General features: G+C 35.2%; 1 long non-coding RNA gene across 1 annotated transcript; it reads left to right on the forward strand.

The window, feature by feature from the left end:
• Positions 1–339: 339 nt before the first annotated feature.
• Positions 340–20816, forward strand: LOC145632184 (uncharacterized). Its single transcript, XR_014112514.1, has 5 exons — positions 340–959; positions 8870–8926; positions 18225–18376; positions 20169–20322; positions 20465–20816. It is a non-coding gene; the product is annotated as an uncharacterized LOC145632184 (long non-coding RNA).
• Positions 20817–21357: the final 541 nt, after the last annotated feature.

Here is a 21357-nt window from a genome sequence, read left to right on the forward strand (position 1 = left end):
AATATTGTAAGATTAAAAAAAAGGTAAAATTTAAATAAATTACAAATATATTAAAATATTGAAAGGGGCCACACTTTTTGTCAAATGAGACTCAAAGTTGAGTATCTAAATTTAGCAACTTTCTTTTGGAGTTGCTAAGATTATATATCAACTTATTGGTATACATTGCAAAAAAAAAAAAAAAAAAAAAAAAAAAAAAAAAACTCTCTCTCCTAAAAATACTCACTTGAGTCTCTCCATTGGAGATGGTCTTAGCTGAAAATTAAAAAAGAATTTTTTTTTAAAAAAAATACCTAAAACAAAATACATCATCCCCAACCCCAAACCCCAACCCACGATAACCACCACCACCAGCCGAATTTCCGACAGACTACTCCCAACGGCCTTCCCAGACCACTGCACCGTACCCCTCCCCAACGCTGACGCCGAAGTTGGCGCTACCCCCTCCCCATAACCCTAAACCACCAATCCGCCACCACAAAACCTCCTTTGCAATTCACCCTAACAATTTCCCCCCATATCTTGCAGCAATTTCTAGATTAATCTTCGTAGAATCGTCAATGGAAGCTTTAATAGAGCATTGCGACTTGAAAAATGCGAAGAATTCAGAGTAATTTAAGGAGAAATTTGGTTGGATTTATGGTCATTTTCCTTCAATTCATTTGTGTCAGGCTTCTTGTGGTGGTGATTTGGGTGCATTGCTACAGAGAGGTTGGGCTGTCGAAGGTTAGGCAACTGTATTTTTTTACGGGGCTGCTGCAAGGTGGTTTCGCCAGCGAGGATGTCATTTTTAGGGAATTCAGGGGGTTTTAGGTGGCTGGTTTGGTGGTTTTGGGGGAAGGAGTGTCGGTAATTGAAGGGCCAGGGAGCTTACCGGCATAGGTAAGGACGTTCTGGCCGGTGCGTGGGTGGGGAAGAGAGTTCTGGCCGCTGCAATGGTGTTGGTAAAGGTGGTTCAGGTAGACGGTGCTGGCAGTTTTGTTTATTTATTTATTTTTTCTTTTAAAATCAATTTTTTTTAATGTTTTTATTTTAAACTTTTTTTTGAAAAAATAATTAATCACGTGATGCCACATGTCCCAAAAACTTGTTATAATAGGTTAGTAACAGGTTAGGGCCTGTTTTGAGCGAATACAACCCAAAGTTGGGATTATTTAATAATAATCGAAAGTTGGATTATTTAAAGAGAATACGTGAAAGTTTAAATTATTTTTACCAATTTTTCCATAAAAAAAATAGTAGTAGTAAAAATAAATTGGAAAATGAAATTCACATGTGATTTGCAAAAAAGTAGAAAGAGAAAGTAATAAAAGTATTATTGAACAAGTATTATTGAAAATGGGAGAATAATTTAATGCAAATGGGTTAATTATTTTGGAACTAACATTAGGCCAAAAGGGTCGAATTTTTGGGGACGGAGGAAGCGTAAAATATTTATAAAGTTTGTTGTATTTACAAATTTGCCATGCTTGGGAAACACCTATTGAGAAACTTGGGCATGCCCCTAGTAAAGTGTCCGTGTCATGCATAGTTTATAAATTATCGCATAAATTATACTTTCTCCATGTTTAAATACTTGCTCCACTTTATTTATTTTTTTCCAACATTTTTTAAATATTTGTTCCATTTACTTATTTGGAATCATTTTACAATATTTAATTCATCTGTCTCCCTTACTAGATCCAATATACTCCGTAAATCATATTTATTCATTTCATATTTTCTCTTCTCCAATTCTTACAACTACTTTTGTTTTTTTTTTTTTGTTTTTTTTTACTATTTTTATTCTTCTCCTACCCCTCTACCTCTATATTTTTATTAATTTCTCCAGTTTCTTCTAAAATTTCGAGCATGGAGAAATGGAACAAGTATTTAAAAATGGAGCGAGTAAATTATAAATTTTATATCGAAGAAAATTTGTTATAAAAACCTTTCCAATGCACCATTTTGTGAGTACAAAAAAACCCAAAGTTAAAATTTTTATGTTGAAAAAAAATTGTACCTCTAATTCAGTTAATTTACTTCTAATATCTTCTAATTACTCTCTAACTCTCACTTAACCATTTAATAATTAAATTAATTTATAAATTAAAACAAAAAAACAAAAACCACCACTTCCACCACCAACTAGCCACTCCCCTCCATTTCCCCCTCCCTCGGTAGCACCCCCCCCCCCCCCCAAACTGACTGCTGCCTTGAACCCCTCACCTTGGCGACCCATACCGCCGGTCACCCCCTTCTCTAAACCCTAACCCCAACAACCCACCACCTTAGCCACAAAAACCACTACTGCAACTTGTATTTTCGAGGAGAGATCATTTTTACAGAAGAATGAAGCTAACATTCTGTCATGACCGAACAATTTATTAAGCTTAGACACAATTTTATTTTCTACCAGATTATCACAACGCTGTCATTCCACCCCCAAAACCCATAAAATTGACCCAACCACTATTTCAAATCCCACCACCCCAAATCCCAAAAAGTCGACCACCCACACAAGTGATTGAAAGTGACGAGTGCGGCGACGGTTGCGGTGGGAATGATTGTGTTCTGATACCAATTAAAAACAACTATCCGATGAAAGACGGTGGTGCAAATTGAGTAACAATTGGGTTTAGGAGGTTTTGCAGTGGTCGATTTTTGGGATTTTTGAGGTGGTTGATTTGGGGGTTTTCAGGGTGGCTAGGTGGTCAATTTTAGGGGGTCAGGTGGGGGCAGGTGGTCGATTCTAATATCTTCGCTCGATAAAAAATCCTTACTCTTCATTGTTTTCATGGAGTTTTCTTCGATCTGAGGTTTTACTACTGAATGTACAATTGTGTATTCTTCGATTTTATATATTGATTGTGATTATGAGATTGTGTTTCATATGGTGTTGGATTGCTTGATTCATTTGTTGATCAATATGAGTTTTAATTCAATTTTTCGTTAAATTTCTCGTCAGTGTTTATTTTTCTCGTTCTTTAAATTCAATTTGTAATACTTTTTTTTTAGTTAATATTGCTTTTGTTTATCAATTTGAGTATAATTTGTTGATTTTCATTAATTTTGTTGTCGTTATATTTCTCGTTGTTTTAATTTAATTTGTAATACTCTGTATTTTATTTTGATCAATTTGAGTTTCAATTCATAAACAATGATCATTCATCAATGTTGTTGTTGATTTAATACTCTGATTTTTATAACTATAGTTTTAGTTCAATGTGTTGATTAATTTGAGTGATAATACACGGCTATTGTATTTTATTGTTTTGCAGTAGTTTTGATTTCTTAATTGCAATTTGTTTACTTTTTATTTAATTTTTAACATTTTTAAATTCTATAATAATGCTAAATAATCATCTATTTTAAAAGCATTCTTGCGATCAATTTTTTTAATGATTATTGTAGACACCCAAATGTGTCTCCCCAAAATCAAACCCGGTGATGACTACCTTTCATGTCATTTGATTATCGAACGAGGTGAAAGTGTGAAAAGTCTATTGATGAGGATGATTTTATTAAAATATCTCTTTTTTCTATTTTTGAAAATATTTCTTTTCTTACCCTATATATGAAAAACGTGCATTCCAGTTTAGTTTCGTCCATGATAAGGGTCCAATAATAGTGTAGTTGGATAGGGCTTGAAAAGAGCTTTCCAACGATATATTATAATCCCGATTCCGATGAATAATGAGAAAATTATGGCCAAAATACTAAACTAGGCCCTGTTTGGTTCTTACATAAGCGCCCAATGATCTAGAGGAAGGCCTATTATTAATTATCATTCCTAAAGCTATTAGGATTGATTATAGTCTTCTAGAATACTCTATAAGGTTCTCATAAATCCTAATGGAGTTAGGATTGATAATTATGTTTCAAAGAGTTTGAAATTGAATAAAACTACTCCTTTTGAGAATCTTTATTTTGTACGAAATGGAATATATTAAGATATTATTTTTGTGCCTCATAATATTTATCCAAATCTTATATGGTTGGATAGATCTTGAAATTATCTTTCCAATGGTGTATTATAATATTAATTCCGAGCTATAACGAAAAAGATATGAATGAGATACGAAACTCTATCCAAAACTGACACCCTTCTACTATTTTGGCCATTGGATTTCAATTGGGTTAGAAAGTAGACTTCAAGAGCTTTCCGACTACATATTATATGCCTGATTTGGACTTCTGGATCAAAAAATATGATAAAAACAAAATCCGTAAAAACTGTCTTGCAGCGCCAAACGACAGGTTTATCGCTTGGCGACAAGTCCTGTCGTTGGCGACAGAAGCGTGTTTTATTCCTTTTCGAACTCTGATTTGACTCTATCGATTCCGGACTATTTTCTTATAAATAGGGTCCTTGGACCTCTGTTTTTCAATAACCAGAATTCTCTAATTCTTTTTTCTCTCTCTCTCTCTAAGCTAAAGTTTATTCTCTCTCTCCCTCTTTCTAGCTTAGTCTTTTACAAACACAATTCCTCATACATTAGCACTAGATACACCTAGCCAAGTTCGAAGTTGTCTTCGCCCTAGACGTGAAAGGTTTGATAAATCTGAGGGTTTGGTCCCAAATCTCTATTTCAATTATTTAATTTAATTGTTTAATTTTATATTTTCCTTGAAGTTACTAACGTGTGTATTTTTTTTTATTAGAAAAAGGTACGAGGCATCCAAGTAAGTACTTTAATTGTTTTAATTATATTGTGATATAGAAATCATGTTTAAGTTGTTATTTTGATTCCTTGTATCATGTTAGGATGCTTTTCTTAGTATCATGTTTAGGGTAAAGAATAAGTTCCTAATAACAATTATAATTTCTATGATGCTTCCTATTTTCTTTCCTAATAGCATGTTAGTATCATGTTAGGGCTAAAGCTTTGATCCTTATTGTTTAGTGACATACTAGGGTTTGTTATTAATCTTGTTAGTATCATGCCTAAGATTTTGCTATTAATATTATGTTTTAATTATGATAATTATGATTATTTATAATTAATATTATGTCGCTTGATATATATTCTGTTATTGCTTGATCACGCCTTTTATGCATGTTTCAAGGGAATTTGTACTTGTAATCACGCTTAATAAGATAATTAATAATCTTGTTTAGGCTAATATGATTATAATTCAAGTGATCGCCAATAATAGCTTTATTTGTGCATTAATATTCAACCAACATAGATAAACAGGTTTAGGGTAAACCTATTGATTGCATGTTAGTCAGAAAGCGCACATGAATACGAGAAGAATAAAGTAGAGACCTATTATTAGGGCATGTTCTTTCTCTTTTAGATTGGATTCATACCCTCATCCCCGAACACTAGTCATGGTTCCAGACCTATTGGAGTTGACGATCTCCTAGATCGTTAAGGGGTGTAACCTTCACCCTGTGAACGGTTTACAAGTTCCTAAAACTTGTTGGCGACTCTTTTCCTCTAACTTTCTTCCCTTTGGACGCTACCATGCTTAAGTGTATGATCACAGTGGGGTTCAAGTTTGGGGTAATGCTTGAAATATTCCCTACACCTATATATCAATTTTATTACTTAAATGAAAATTCATAGTCGATAAATGTTTAATTTTATTAATGTTAAATGAATATTCATAATGCAAAATACTAAGGATAATTGAACACTTTAATAATGCTAAATGTAAGCAAATTTATTTTAATAATTATGATCATTTATAATGATTTTGTTTAGTTATTGAACATATGTATGTCAATGTTTGTGTTCATTTGTTTTTAAAATGCAGTGGGAAATAAAGATTAAATTTTTGTTGAAGAAGCAAGTAAATTTGACTTACTTGGTAAAGAAGAAGAAGCTTATGAAAGGTACAATGAATATGCTTTTATGTTGAAGAATAAACCTCCCAAGTATCATCACATGTAAGTATCCCACATTGGTTGAAAAAGAGAGAGTTAAACACTGAAGGGTCTACTCCTCCTATTGCCATATGGTTTTGGGATGGAACCACCTTGGACTTGTACAGTGAACTCTCTCTCTTGGTTCACGAGTGCAACCCAGATCCGCATTTAACATGGTATCAGAGCCAGCCCCACGATATGGGACCTTAAATGGTTAAAGTTCATTGGGCCAAGAACTGGTCCATGTGAGGAGGAGTGAATTGAAGAAGCACTCTAGCCAAAAAATCACATGAGACAAAGTTAAAAGGGATCTTACATGTGAGGGGAGTGTTGAAGAATAAACCTCCTAAGTATCACCATATGTAAGTGTCCCACATTGGTTGAAGAAGAGATAGTTAAACACTTTATAAGGCTAAGAGGCTACTCCTCCTATTGTCATATGATTTTGGGATGGAACCTCCTTGGACATGTGAAGTGAACTCTCTCTCTTGGTTTACAGGTGCGGCCCAGACCCGTATTTAACATTTTAAGAAAGGGTTTAGTATTGTCCAAGTACTCCAAGAAAAGACCAAGTTCTTTCAAGTGCTCCAAGAAATGTGCAAGCTCCTTGAAGTGTGCCAAAAAAAGGTTCAATTTCCTCCAAGTGTTCCAAGAAATTTAGTAAGCTCCTCCAAGTGTTCTAATAAGAGATGTTCAAAGTGTTTAACGTGGTAGTCAAAATATTTCTTCTAGATAGGGTGTTAGTTTTTTTTTACACTAATATATCGAAAAGGTTAGCAAACAATTATAAGTAAGAATTTGCATTGATACCATACATATTTGTTAGAGCTTATCTTTTTCTGATAAGTGATATGTAACCGAACATATTTTGTTTTTACAATGAACATTTGTCTTTTTGGTTATTAACATTTTATTGTATTTTGTTATAGTTGTTATGTAATTGAACATATTTATTCTAGTAATTAACATATGACTTCTTGTTGATGAACATTTTCGTTATAGTTATACATACATACTATACATATATATAATTATTTATATATATATATATATATATATATATATATATATATATATATATATATATATATATATATAAACCAAACCCAGTTATGAATACATTTCATGTCATTTGATTATCGAACGAGGTGAAAGTGTGAAAAGTCAAGTGATGAGGATGTTTTTATTAAAATATCTCTTCATTCCGTTTTTGAAAATATTTCTTTTCTTACTCTATTTATGAAAAACGTGCATTATAAGGGTCCAATAATAGTGTAGTTGGATAGAGCTCGAAAAGAGCTTTCCAACGATATATTATAAGCCAAATTTCGATGAATAATGAGGAAGTTATGGCCAAAATACTAAACTGGGCCCGGTTTGGTTCTTACATACGGCCCAATGATCTAGAGCAGGGCCTATAATTAATTATTATTCCTAAAGCTATTAGGATTGATTATAGTCTTCTAGAATACTCTAGAAAGTTCTCTTAAATCTTAATTGTAGGGAATATTTCAAGCATTACCCAAACTTGAACCCCTCTGTGATCATACACTAAAGCATGGTGGCGTCCAAAGGGAAGGAAGCTAGAGCAAAAGAGTCGCCCAACAAGTTTTAGGAACTTGTAAACCGTTCACAGGGTGAAGGTTACACCCCTTAACGATCCATGAGATCGTTAACTCCAATAGGTCTGGAACCAAGACAGGAAGTTCGAGGATGAAGGTACAAATCCAACCTAAAAGAGATTGAACCTGCCCTAATAATAGGCCTCTACTTTATTCTTCTCGTATTCTGTGCACTTTCTGACTAACATGCAATCAATAGGTGTAATACCCCATATTTTTATGTATTTTTATAAAGTATTTAAGTATTAATAAAATGTATTGCCAAGGGCTCAAGTATTTTAATTAAATATTTTAAAGGGTTAAAGTATTTTAAATATAAAGTTTTATAAAAGCAAAATATGTTTTGGACCAAACGTTTATTAATTATTGGGCAATGTAAATTATTCCTACATACTCTTATTGGAATAACCCATTCCAAAACCCATAACTTAAGCCCTATCCAATAACTCAAGCCCACATTTTTATAAGCCCAAATTTAACCCTACACTCTCTACTCTATAAATACCCCATGAATCCCCAAAAATTTCCCACACAAAAAAAGGTTAGTCTTATTTTCTCTCTCCTTTGTTTTATTAATTTGTGTAATTATAATTATTAAATTATGGGTTTTGATTTTATTGTTTGAAATTAATTTAATTAGTATCAAATTGTATTTTGATGATTGAACTTTATAATTTTCAGATTTTGTAAATTTTATAGCCTAGGGTTTTTAATTATTGAAAATCATGATTTTAGGGTTTTTATGAATAATTGATTTAGGTCTTTTATAGTAAAAATGTTTTGAAATTTTGGTGATTATAACTACTTATTAGTTTAACTTAATTCCAGATTATTTTGAACACGTAAATTCATGTTTTAATTATTAGATTTCCGTTCGTTAATATTAATCCCGTTTTAATCTCGATCAGGTTCTAAACTCCTCCGATTTTGATAAAAAAAATTAGTGTTTTTCGATTGGAAACAACGTTTTAAGAAAGCCTCACTACCTTTGGTAGTGATCACCATCCTCTCGTGGCCAAATTCAGCCTCTAAATACGATTTTCGAGCAATTTTTGATTTTTAACGAAGTTTTTTTTTTATGCTTTAAATTTTATCTTTGACTTTAGAAGGGGTAAGAGATAATTTAATGTTTCTATGGATAATTTAAGTATAAAGATGCATTTTGATGAAGTTTTAAAGGATTTTTTATTAGTTTAAAATGTTGGAATTTTATTTAAAGTAGTATAATTGTGATTTTTAATAAAAGGGTGTGATTATCCATTAAAAAGGAGTTTAATTAGGGGTTTTTAAATAATTTTCAGATTATTATAAGTTATTTAAAGTGAGTTTAAGTTGCTGGAAATTGTGTATACAAGGGTAATTAATATAGTATTATGGTCCCTTTATGTAGGAGACTTGGTTCGAGAATTGTTGTAGAGTACTCGGTTATTTTAAGAGCTTATTTGAGGTACGTACGCATACTTAGCATATTTTGATGATGTAGAATCATGCTAGGTTTGATTTCAATTAATTACAAGTAGTATCATGCTAAGGTTTATGTATGGAATTGTGAAATTATGATGTTTGTGATTGAATTGGGAAGCATGAATTATTTGTGATGGTTATAGATTGGAAGATTATATTTTGGGCATGTTGTGTTTGAACCATATTTTTTATTTATGGCATGTTAGAAGGCATGATTAATTAAACTACATGTTTAATTATGTTTGGAATATTGAAAAGGAATTTTATTATGGTTCAAATAATTTTTATTGATGCTTTAAGCATGAGGAAGGAGCTATATAAGTGTCTATGTACACAAGGAATAAATTGTATGTTGGTGCCTTTGTGCACTTAAGGTGTTTTTAACACTGAGGGATAGGATTTTTGGCGCATTATGCGTTTAAGGTGTCTTTGACACTGAGGTAGAATTAAAAAGGGTTCAACATTAAATAATATGTGGTCACTAATTATTCAAGAATTAAATTGGTATGTTTGTTTGATTGAATAATTATTGTTGATTGACTTATTATTCTTTGAGAGTCATCACCAAGTCTAATAATATGTAAATAACGTAAAGTGAAAGAGATTACGCACCAAAACTCTTGGAACGTATATACCTTGAGTATGAACAATGGGGGGAGTTATGGGGTTTTATATTTAACCATAACTTCTAATGGAGTACAGGACGCTGTATATTCCTTTTTTATTTATTATTATGCGCAGGAATTCCGCCACCTTTGAGTGGTTTTGTCGCTGGCACGGTTAGCTCCCGTATCAGTTAACCTCAAATTTATTTGGGAGAGGTTAGGAGGTGGAAACCCGTTCGATGCGTAATCAACGCAAAATGAATTAATTAGTGTCTAAGTCATTGTGTCTTGTTGATTGGTGTGTATGCTTGTGAACAGGTGCAATGAGGTAAGTGTGTGTTGATAGGTGAAAGCATGTTATTGTGGCTAATTTACGCTTATGTACTCAACTTTGCTGATTGTGTGTGTTTGTGTATTTGGCCATATCTTTACCTTGACTATATGATGACCCATTTCTAATGGAGAGTAGTGGAAACAAGTAGAGATAAACTTTTCAGGTATTGAAGCATGATCATGATGGGGAATGAGAGAAGAGTGAATCTTACTAGTTTTCATTAGGTTACAAGGTGTTTTATGCTTTATTTATTTGTGACATATTTTATGTGGACTAACACAAAGGTTTGGTTTTGGAACGGTTTTTGAATAAGGGCCTTTAATGGTTCCAAGTTGTAGTTTGATTTTATTTGACTTTGTTTGTTTGGTTTTAAACTTTATTTCCGTTTGGTTGACTTTTGAGTTGACTTGCTTAATCGGTTTTTAATTTTGAGTCTTCCGCTGTGTATCTTTGATAATTGCCTTAGCCGTTTTCACGGTGGCGGTAATGTCTTAGTTATTCCTAAATCGTGTTTTTAAAAGAGTAGAATGGGTATTTAAAAGAAAGGAATTTCTAGGGTGTTACGACAGGTTTACCAAACCTGTTTAATCTATGTTGGTTGAATATTAATGCGCAAATAAAACTATTATTGGCGATCACTTGAATTATAATCATATTAATCCTAAACAAGATTATTAATTATCTTATTAAGCGTGATTACAAGTACCAATTCCCTTTTAAACATGCATAAAATGCGTGATCAAGCAATAACAATAAATATATATCAAGCAACATAATATTAATCAAAATAATAATCATCATCATAATAATAATAATCATAATTAAAAATAATCATGTTAAAGCATAATAATAGCAAGATCCTAGGCATGATACTAACAAGATTAATAACAAACCCTAACATGTCACTAAACATAAAAGATCAAATCTTTAGCTCTAACATGAATATTAGGAAAGAAAATAAGAAGCATCACAACAATCATACTTGATATTAGGAATTTTTAGTTGTTACCCTAAACACGATACTAGGAAGCAATAAAACATCCTAACACGATACTAGGAATCAAAATAACAACCTAAACATGATTTCTATGTCAATTAAACAAATAAAATACTTGGATTCTTCATATCTATTTCTAATAACAAAATACACACGTTAGTAACTTCAAGGAAAATAATAAAATTAAATAATTGAAATAGAGATTAGAGATCAAAACCTTAGAAATATCAAACCTTTCACGTCTAGGGCGAAGACAACTTTGAACTTGGATAGATAGGTGTGTTTAGATCTTGTGAATGCGGAATTTTGTTTGTAAAAAAAGTTGGTTTAGAGAGAGAGAGAGAATAAGCTTTAGCTTAGAGAGAGAGAAGAATTAGATAATTTTGTTTTTATCATATCTTTTGATCCAGAAGTCCAAATAAGGCATATAATATGTCGTCGGAAAGCTCTTGAAGTCTACTTTCCTACCAAATTGGAATCAGATTAGAAATATTTATATATATATATATTTAGAATTTAAATATTATAATTAGACTCCCTCGAAAGAAAGGGCTCTCTAGCGCTTAGGGTTTACTGCCGCTTCGTGACGGATTTTGCTGCTATTTCCGGTGACTCTGACTGGAAGATGGCGGACGAATTAGCTTCTCAATATGAAAAATTGCGATTGAATGAAGAGGAAGGTGCAATTGTGGACTTAGGTGCAGCTGAATCTTCTCAACCCTCAGAAAAATATCATCTTATGCTGATTGGAAAATTAATAACTGACTGACCTTACAACGTGGAGGCTTTCAAGTCTACAATGGCGAAGGGCCTGGAAATTGACTAATAAAGTAGTAATTAGGGTTCTTGGCCCTAACTTATTTGCATTCCAATTCTTCCATTGGAGGGATAAGGAAAAGGTCTTGGAAGGGAGGCCTTGGTGTTTTGATAACCTTCTGCTCGTCCTTAAAGAAGTGGATGGTGATGAGCAACCGGAAAAGATAACGTTGGTCTATTCTCCATTTTGGGTTCGAATTAAACATTTACCTTTCAATTGCCACTCTGATGAGGATGTTAGGGAGTTGGTCGCAAGTATGGGTGAAGTCATTGAGATTGAAGAGGGTTTGCTTGGGCTGGAACAAGTGATGATTAACATCACTAAACCGTTGTGCCGCTGTCAGAGAATCCGCGATAAGAGTGGAAAGGAGATACTAATTGAATTTTCCTATGAGAGGCTCCCGTTCTTCTGTTTTGTGTGTGGTGTAATTGGGCATTGTGAGAAAGATTGTGACATGGTCTCGGAAGAGTCCAAGAAAAAGCAATTGGGGTGGGGAAGATGGATTAAGGCGTCACCACGTAAAGGGCGTATGAAGGACTTGGAGGAACTTGATGCGGTGATGGTGGCTAGGAAGAAGCTGTTTATTTTAAAGGAGGATGAGGAGGGGGATGTTAACGAAAATAACAGGGAGTTGGAGGAGGTCGTGATTTGTGAGAAGGAGGGGGAGGGGGTGAGGGAAGAGGGCGGATTGCAGCTGGTCAATGATACGACCACTGTCAATCCAAGGACTGATGGGGATGTTATTAGGGGGGTGCAACAACAATTTCTTATTGGTTCTGGCCCTATTGTCTTTGCGGCTGGTAAAGGCAATGTAAGGGACAAGGAGGTGGGAAAGAAGAGACGAAGGATATCGAGAGGAGTAGGTAGTGGTGAGGGTAATGATATGGAAGTCGAGCTGCATAAGGATGAGAAAAAAGGGGTAGGTACAATGTAGATGATGTGGAGCAGGAAGGTATAAGCAAGAAACAAATTACTGAAGATGGTTGGCGATTGGCGGGGGTTGACATGGAGCAGCCCCCTCGAGCCCAATGAGTATACTAAGTCTCAACTGTAGAGGGTTGGGCAACCCCTCTGCAGTGAGTAATCTCCGTGATTTAATTCGGAGAGAGGCCCCGTGTGTGATTTTTCTATCGGAGACGAAATTAAGTAGTATAGAGTTTCGAAGAGTGCATACAAGTTTGGGTGATTTTGAAGGTTTGTCTGTTGATTCTAGAGGTAGATCGGGTGGTTTGGCATTATTATGGAAAAAGGGAGTGGCCCTCCATTTACGCTCTATGTCCCTTCACCACATTGATGTTGAAATTAGAGGCGGTTTGGGGGAGGAGGTTTGGAGATTGACCGGGTTTTATGGATGGCCGGAGGTTGGTAATAGACATTTATCATGGTCCTTGCTTCATGATCTCCATTCTCAATCTCATTTACCGTGGGCGTGCATTGGTGACTTTAATGAGATTTGCGTCGGAAAAGAATGGTGGAAATGATAGGGCGGAGTGGCAAATGGCAAATTTTAGAGCGACAATTGATTTTTGTGGCTTCCGGAGTGTAGCTTTCTCGGGTTACGCTTTCACTTATGACAATGGGAGGGATGAGCTCGATAATACACAATGTCGCTTGGATAGGGCGTTGACCAATGATTCTTGGTTTGCGTCCTTTCCCGAGGCTCATGTTATTCATATTGATCGTGAGTGGTCCGATCACGCTCCTATTAAGTTGGTTTTGTTCCAACAGCCTTCTTTCTCACTTGGTGAAAAGCCTTTCCGGTTTGAGCAATATTGGCAGCAAGATGAAGGATGTGCGAATGTAGTGGAGAGTGCTTGGATTGGAGGCCTTGGATTGGACTCTAAATTGTCATTGTGTGCTGCGAATTTAAAAGAGTGGAGCTCTAATACTTTCGGTGCTACCTTTCGTGAGCTTTGAAAAAAGAGAAAGAAATTGCAGAAGTTAAATAGAGGGGGATTAACAGCGTCTCAAATTGAGCAGCGAAGGAGCTTGTTGCGTGATATTGAGGGCCTGATTAAATACGAGGAGCTTTATTGGAGACAAAGATCACGGGTGTCATAGCTTGCGGAGGGAGACCGCAATACTAAGTTCTTTCACCAAAGAGCTTCGGGCAGAAAGAGAAAAAATTTTATTCGCTCTTTGAAGGACTCTAATGGTGATCTTAAGGCCGGAGACGAGGCGATTGGGAGGATTGCCGTGGAATATTTTAAAAATTTATTTTCCTCTTCTAGTCCCTCTATGATTGAATTTGCCCTGCAAGACTTCCAGAGTAGGGTAACGGATGATATGAATGCTATATTGAGAAGGTCGTACTCTGCGGAAGAGGTGAAGTTTGCTCTTGATCAAATGCATCCTATCAAAGCCCTCGGTCCGGATGGTATGTGCCTCTTATTTTTTATGACTTATTGGCATATTGTTGGTCCGTCAGTTACCTCTTCTGTGCTTGCTATTATGTGGGGTGAGTCTATTCCTGAGTTCCTTAATAAGACTTTCATTACTCTAATTCCGAAAAAAATAATGTTGATCAGATGTCAGATTTTAGGCCTATTTCATTGTGCAATGTGATTTATAAATTGGTCTTGAAAGTTCTTGCTAATCGACTAAAAGAGTTTCTTGATAAAATTATTTCTGTCCAACAAAGTGCTTTCACGTACTCCGGGGAGGTTGATTACAGATAATATTTTAGTCGCTTTCGAGGTGTTCCATCATATGAAAAATTTGAATTCAAAAGAGGGTTGCATGGCAATGAAATTAGATATGTCAAAGGCTTATGATAGGATCGAATGAGATTTTTTAGAAGCGGTTCTGAATAAATTTGGCTTTGATCAGAGTTGGAGTAGGTGTGTGATGAATTGTGTTCGTTCTGTTTCTTTCTCGGTGTTGATTAATAGGAAGCCGTATGATGTTTTTACCCCGAGTAGAGGGATCCGACAGGGTAACCCTCTTTCCCCTTATCTGTTCATTCTGTGTGCGGATATTTTTTCTCACCTTCTCCAGAGGGCGGAGGAATGTGGTACTCTTCATGGCATTAGAATTGCTCTGACGGCTCCGGATATTAGTCATTTGTTGTTTGCGGATGATTGCATTATTTTCTCGAAAGCTAATATGCAAGATTTGGAGGCCATTAATGATGTGTTGGAGGTCTATGAGAAGTCGTCGGGTCAAAATATTAATTTTGATAAGACGACTATTTTTTTTAGTAAGGGTGTTGGAGAGGGCAAACGGCAAGAGTTGGCTAATAGGTGTGGTGTTAGGGTGGTTGATATACATGATCGTTATCTTGGGCTTCCTACAGTGGTGGGGCGTTCGAAGAAGGTTATCACGAAAGGGATTACAGAAAAATTGTGGAAAAACTCCAAGGATGGAAGGGGATGGTTCTTTCAAAAGCGGGTAGGGAGGTTATGATAAAGGCGGTGGCCCAATCTCTCCCTACCTATGCAATAAGCGTGTTCAAATTTCCATCTTCGTTTTGTGATGAGTTGAAATCCTTGGTAGCACAATTTTGGCGGGGGCAAAAACAAGGGGAAAGGAAGTTGCATTGGTTAGCTTGGAAGAAGCTATGCCGGTCAAAGAAAGAAGGGGGATTGGGGTTTCGAGATTTCAAGTTGTTTAACAGTGCTCTTCTTGGGAAACAGGCTTGGAGGTTGGTGGCTCAACATGGCAGCCTTATTGAACGTGTTAATACTACCCAAATTCTTCATATATTGAGGCAGAGATGGGGTTGAATCCAAGTTATACTTGGCATGGTATTTGGGAGGCAAAGTGGATGGTTAATAGGGGAATGAGATGGAGAGTGGGCAATGGAGAAAATATCAATTTCTGGTCTGATTGTTGGGTTTCGATTACTCAGACTAGGAAAATCATTTTGCCAATGGGTGCTAATGCTGCGAATTTAAAAGTTGCTGAGCTTATTGATCAACAAGCAAAGTGTTGGAAGATGGATCGCCACTCCGAGTTGCTGATCCCTTTCGAAAGGGATAGAATTCTCAGTATCCCTATTAGTAAGAGGCTGCCTTGTGATAGTTTGTATTGGGACTTGGTAAAAGATGGCTGCTATTCGGTGAGATCGGCTTATAAAGCTCTTTTTAATGATGATTGGCATCGTGGTGAGGAAGCTCCTTCCAATGTGCGTAGTTTTTGGTCAAAGATTTGGGGTCTTGATGTGCTACCACGCATTAGAGTCTTTGCTTGGAGAGCATCCCAGAATGCTATCCCGACGAGGAGTTGCATCAGCCATCGAATTCACAGATATGAGGCTCTGTGTGGCATCTGTAACAGAGCTGATGAAACTGTCCTACACGCCCTGAAGGATTGTCATGTGGCTAGGGCTGTTTGGAGTTGTTCCTCCTACGAGCATGTGGCGTCTTGCGATTTTAGTAGCCTTATAGACTGGTGGAATTTTTGTTTTAGCTCGTTGGAGGAGGAGGATGTTGAGAATATTGTTACTCTTTGCTGGGCCGTGTGGAACGCAAGGAAAAAGCTGGTGATGGAAGGTGAGATCCCCAATGTTGATCAGATTGTGAGCTATGCTTCGAAGATGAGTGCTGAAGCTCGTGCTGCTAGGCAGTAGTGTTGCTCGAATGGGACTGCTGCTGGGATGAGCTATCCTTCGGTCTGGAGTGCCCCTGCTGTTGGAGTGTTTAAAATTAATGTTGATGCAGGTTGTTTGGGGGATGTAGGCTCGGGGTTGGGTGTGGTCTGCAGGGATGGTGGTTGGTAAGGTTAGGTGGGCTGCGGTGTCCCAGGTGCATGAGACATGGGATCCGAATGTGGCCGAGGCAAAAGTAATCTTGCTGGGGCTCAAGCTGGTAAAGGAGAAAGGTATGAGCAATGTGGTGATCGAGAGTGATTGCCTTGGAGTTATTGAAGCTCTTTGCAAGCGTGTGAGAGGCTCTAATTCCGTTCATTTGATTATCGATGATATTCTTGAGTTTTATTCTAGTTTTTGCTAGTATCACTTGGTCTTTTGTCAAGAGGAGGGGGGGTAATAAATTAGCTCATTTTGTAGCTTATTTTCAACCATGGCTAGTTGGTTTGAGAATGTGGAATGATGTAATCCCTGATTTTATTTTGGATACTTCTTTGAGTGATATACCAATATAATCTATCCCGTCCCTCGGGGTCTTTCAAAAAAAAAATATTTTGTAGATAAAAATATATGGCCGAAATAGTAGGACGGTGTCAGTTTTGGATAGAGTTTTGTATTTTTTTCATATCTTTTTTCGTTATAGCTCGAAATTAATATTATAATATATCATAGGAAAGATAATTTCAAGATGTATCCAACCATATAATATTTGGATAAAGATTATGAGGCACAAAAATAATATCTGACTGTCTTTGAACATCTTTAAATTCAAATAGAATTATGATTAAAAAAAGGAAAGTTTTTATAAAAGGAAAGTTTTTATTTAACTCAAATTCTTTAATCTTATCTTTTCAAAAAGGATAATTAAGATCTTTTAGAAATTTATAGAAGATTCTAATTAATCCTAATTAGTTTAGGAATAGAATTAGACCTTTGGACCCTCCACATGATCATTGAGCCGTAGGTAAAAACCAGTTTGGGCCCAGTTTAGTATTTTGGCCATAACTTCCTTATTATTCATCGGAATTGGGCTTATAATATATCGTTGGAAAGGTCTTTTCAAACCCATCCAACACTAGTACAAAGTTGGGCTTAAGTAACATTCATTGGTAACACTTTAAAAATTTCATGATTGGTTGATTTTTCAGTAACACTTTTGTAACATTTTAATATTAGGTAACATTTTTTGTAACACTCTAATATTAGGTAACACTTCATAGTAACACTTTATTATTAGGTTATTTAGGTATCATTTAATTGTAACACTTTAATATTAGATAGAACTTGATTGTAAAACTTAATTTGATAAAATAATAGTAAAAATAAAACCCTCACAGCCTCACAACTCTCTTCCTCCTTATTTCTCGGTTTCTCCATCAAGCATTCAAGCTTTCTCTTTCTCTTGAAACTACACCTCCTTTCCACCGCTAACCCCTTCTCGATCTCGGTGCTCCACTGTAGTCCACCGCAGCCTACCTCCATTGCAGCACGTGCTCCTAGTTAAAGAGACAACGATGTTTGCCCCCTCAAAAGACATCGATTGTCACCTCCTGGCTTCCATCTTCGGCGGCTTCCACCTTAAAGTTTGGGTTAGTGTTAGTTTCGTTTCTTCTCCCTTCCATTATCAACAAGAGTTTTGAGTTAGCTAAAGTTAGGGTTTTAATTCCCTCTCTCTAATCTTGTTGATGATTTCTTAATTTGATGTTTAATTTCACTATTGCCTCAAAAAAAAAAAAAAAAAAAAAAAAAAAAAGTTCACTATCTTCATACTGAATTTTGTGTGCATCAAAATTGGTCGATGTATTTTGATGAGTTTGGGGTTTTTGCTTTTTCTTCTTTTCGATAATTGCCGTTTTGATTTACATTGTAATTTGATCTTTGTTGACTAATCTATCCAATTTAATTTAATTATTTTCTATTCTGAATTAATTCCTCATAAGCTTGTCGAGAACCCAAGTAATTATGGGCAAAAGAGATGAAGAAATCCAGGACAATACCAGTTATAATCGGAGGAATGGTGTTTGATTACTTTGATATTCAATAAGCTACTGCTGCTATTCCTGCTACTGCCAAAACCACTACTACTAGCAAGGTTTTTTGTTTATTTTTATTTTTTTAAAGCTCTAATTATGGAATTGGATTTTTATTTTTCATTATCTCGATACTTTTTCTTATTAGTTGTTAATTTTGTAAGAAAGTGTGATAATTGCGTCATTTGCCACATTTTCTAAGCTTTAATTTTGTGGGGGTTTAGATGATTAAATGGCTAATTTATGCAATTTACTCTTTTTTTTTCTTCTAGATGTTGCTTAATTTTTTTTATTTGGATTTAGGTGTCTAATGAGTTTAGCTTCTACTTCAGTAAAAAAAACTCAGTTTTAATACTATGTTTATCTCTTTCCCATGGCTACATTATCAGTTACGTCTATAGTCAAGCTCTCGATTATACAAGGACTAGGAAATTAGCATGATTATCTTACTTTAATGTATTAGTAACACTAAGAGGTGTTATATTCTTTTAAGGTGAATTAACATATATACTTAAGTATTAGTTAGTATTAATCCCCAAATTTAATTACCAATTTATTAAAAAAGTTTAGGATTACCGTCAAAGCAATTAAATTGAAATAAAAAGAGAAGCAATCAGTAAGCTTCTATAGGCAGACAAATAATACTTGCTACTTCAAGAGTAGTTTGGGATGTCATAGTATTAATGCAAACTCTAGTTATATTAAGGGTTGGTCCCCTAAGAGCTAGAACTGAACATCATTTGTAGAACTTAAAATGTTAGGTTGAACAAAAAGCATCTATTAGCAGCTCATAAATGCTTATTAAACCACAAGAAAATAGAAAGCAGATAAGACTTTAAAAAAATAAATAAATTAGAATCTTGATTGTTAATCTAGCCGAGGTTCAAGACTTATCATATGTCACAAGTCATTATGATCCAATTGCTGGATTTTTGCTCTGTTTCCTCAGTATCATAAACAACAGCCGTTTTACTGATAAGAGTTTACCCAGGGATAAGCCATCATGATTACCTCAATCATAAAGTTGGGGTGATGAGAATTGAACCTCCAACCTCTTAGTTGAGAGCGTGCGATCTCTAATTTTCTACCATCAAGTTTCCACTTGATTCTCATACCTTATTGCTGCATTCACATACGTCGTATTAAGCGTGCAAAAATGTTATGCAGTTCACCAGAAAAAGCATATTTTATTGTTCCTTGAGTAAGGTTAATGTACTTAATAGTACAATGAGCTACATATACTTTAGTAATCCCTCACCAAACTGTCCTTCATGTTAGGTGTTTAACAAAGATGTTGCCTTCAGAATAAGGGTATATAAAGAATGAATTTCGTTGAAACTTTGAGGTCTCTGCAATTCTGTGAGGTTGTGTGCAATTAATCTTGCTAATAGTCTGAATTCTTATGGTGGCTGGTCTATATGTCCTAGTTCTTATGTGAAGTCTGGTGCTTAGTTGCTCTTTATGTGCTCATTTGCTCGAATCTGTAGTCAGCTGCCTAACAAAGGTAATAAGCTCTTAAAATCGTATCCTAATCAGTGAAAGTGACCAGTTTCGGTCCTATGACATGCATGCATAATTCTGCAGAACAAAATTCAATGCATGGATTTGTGACTTAGTTCCTGCATCTGATCCATGTAGGGAGAGAACCTTTAGTTTGAACTTAATGCATGCAATATCAGTTAGCTAGTCATATATGAACTTTCCCTAGTAGGTATGTTTCTAGTAGGGTTAAAACATGTTTAGCATGGTGTATCAATTAAGCAAGTGTCAAATCTAGTTATTAATAATTCAATCCATGAATAATAAAATGATTACTCTCACTTGATCATTTCCTTTTTTTTCATTTTTACACAGGAATTGAACAGCCCTTCATGGATGTAATGCAAGTTTGTATTCCTTGTTCCTCAATGGTGAATGAAAAACTATAGTTTTGTTCTGGCCAGTTCACTTTATAGTCTGCCAACAATGAAAATTGGACATAGTTTTGTTCTGGCCACTCTCTTTTGAGGTAAATCAAGAAGGTGGAATTAGCTATGTAAACTCTGAACATCAGGCTAATAATCTGCTAGGGGTCTGATACTCTGAAAATCTGAAAATTTGTTTGTCATCAATAATGTTTGTCAACTTGTTGTCTTGTGTGTTCTTTGTAGGAAGCAAGATCTAGATGGAAGAATATGAAAAACGTAGACAAGCAAGGATAGAACAAAATAGAAGCAAAATGAAGGATTTGGGGGTTACATCCATGGCTTATGAAATGAAAGAGTCGATGAAGGGCTCTAAATAAACGAAAAAGCACTAACTCTTAATATTGCGTTATTTCATTTTTGTTCTAGATGTTTGATATATGATGCTTTCACAAATTGGATCAAAGGGATCAAGATGTAGAATTGGGATAACAAGTGAAGATGCTACAAGAAGCACTTACTGTTACTGTTGTTTGGATGCTTTTACTGCTATTTTTTTTGCTGCTGGTGCTGTTTTTTGCTGCTGCTGCCGCCGCTGCTGTTGCCACCGCTGCTGTTTTTTGTTGTTACTGTTGTCTGTTGCTGCCCCCTGCTGTTGCTTGCTGCCCCCTAATGCTACTTGCCGCCACTGCTGCTGCTGTTTGCCGCCAGTGCTGCTGCTGTCTGCCGCCACTACTGTCTGCTATTTCTGTTTGCTGCTACGTAATGCTGTTTGCTGGTTTGTTACAGTTGCTGCCGTTCTGCTAGCTAGCTGCTACCGCTATTTGCTGTTATTAATGTTGTTTATTGCTATCGCTGACTGTTTTTTGAAATTTGGAAGTTTTCTTATTTCCTCACTTTTTGCAAGCCAGAGATCGTAGTTGCTTTTCATTCTGTTTGGATTATTACGAAGTATATTGTTTGGCCAAACATTAAAATTGGTGTTTATGAATTTTCTTATAAGACTTATGAAATTATTTCAATCCAAATTGTTGCCTATCATATATGTTAATTTCTTATTCATAGTTGTTGTGCATATTAATATTAATTTTATATTTAAAAAAACATTAATAATAATAATAATAATAATAATAATAATA

The sequence above is a fragment of the Chenopodium album genome, chromosome 5 (genome assembly GCF_948465745.1).
Source record: "Chenopodium album chromosome 5, dcCheAlbu1.1, whole genome shotgun sequence".
Taxonomy (NCBI): Eukaryota; Viridiplantae; Streptophyta; class Magnoliopsida; order Caryophyllales; family Amaranthaceae; genus Chenopodium; species Chenopodium album.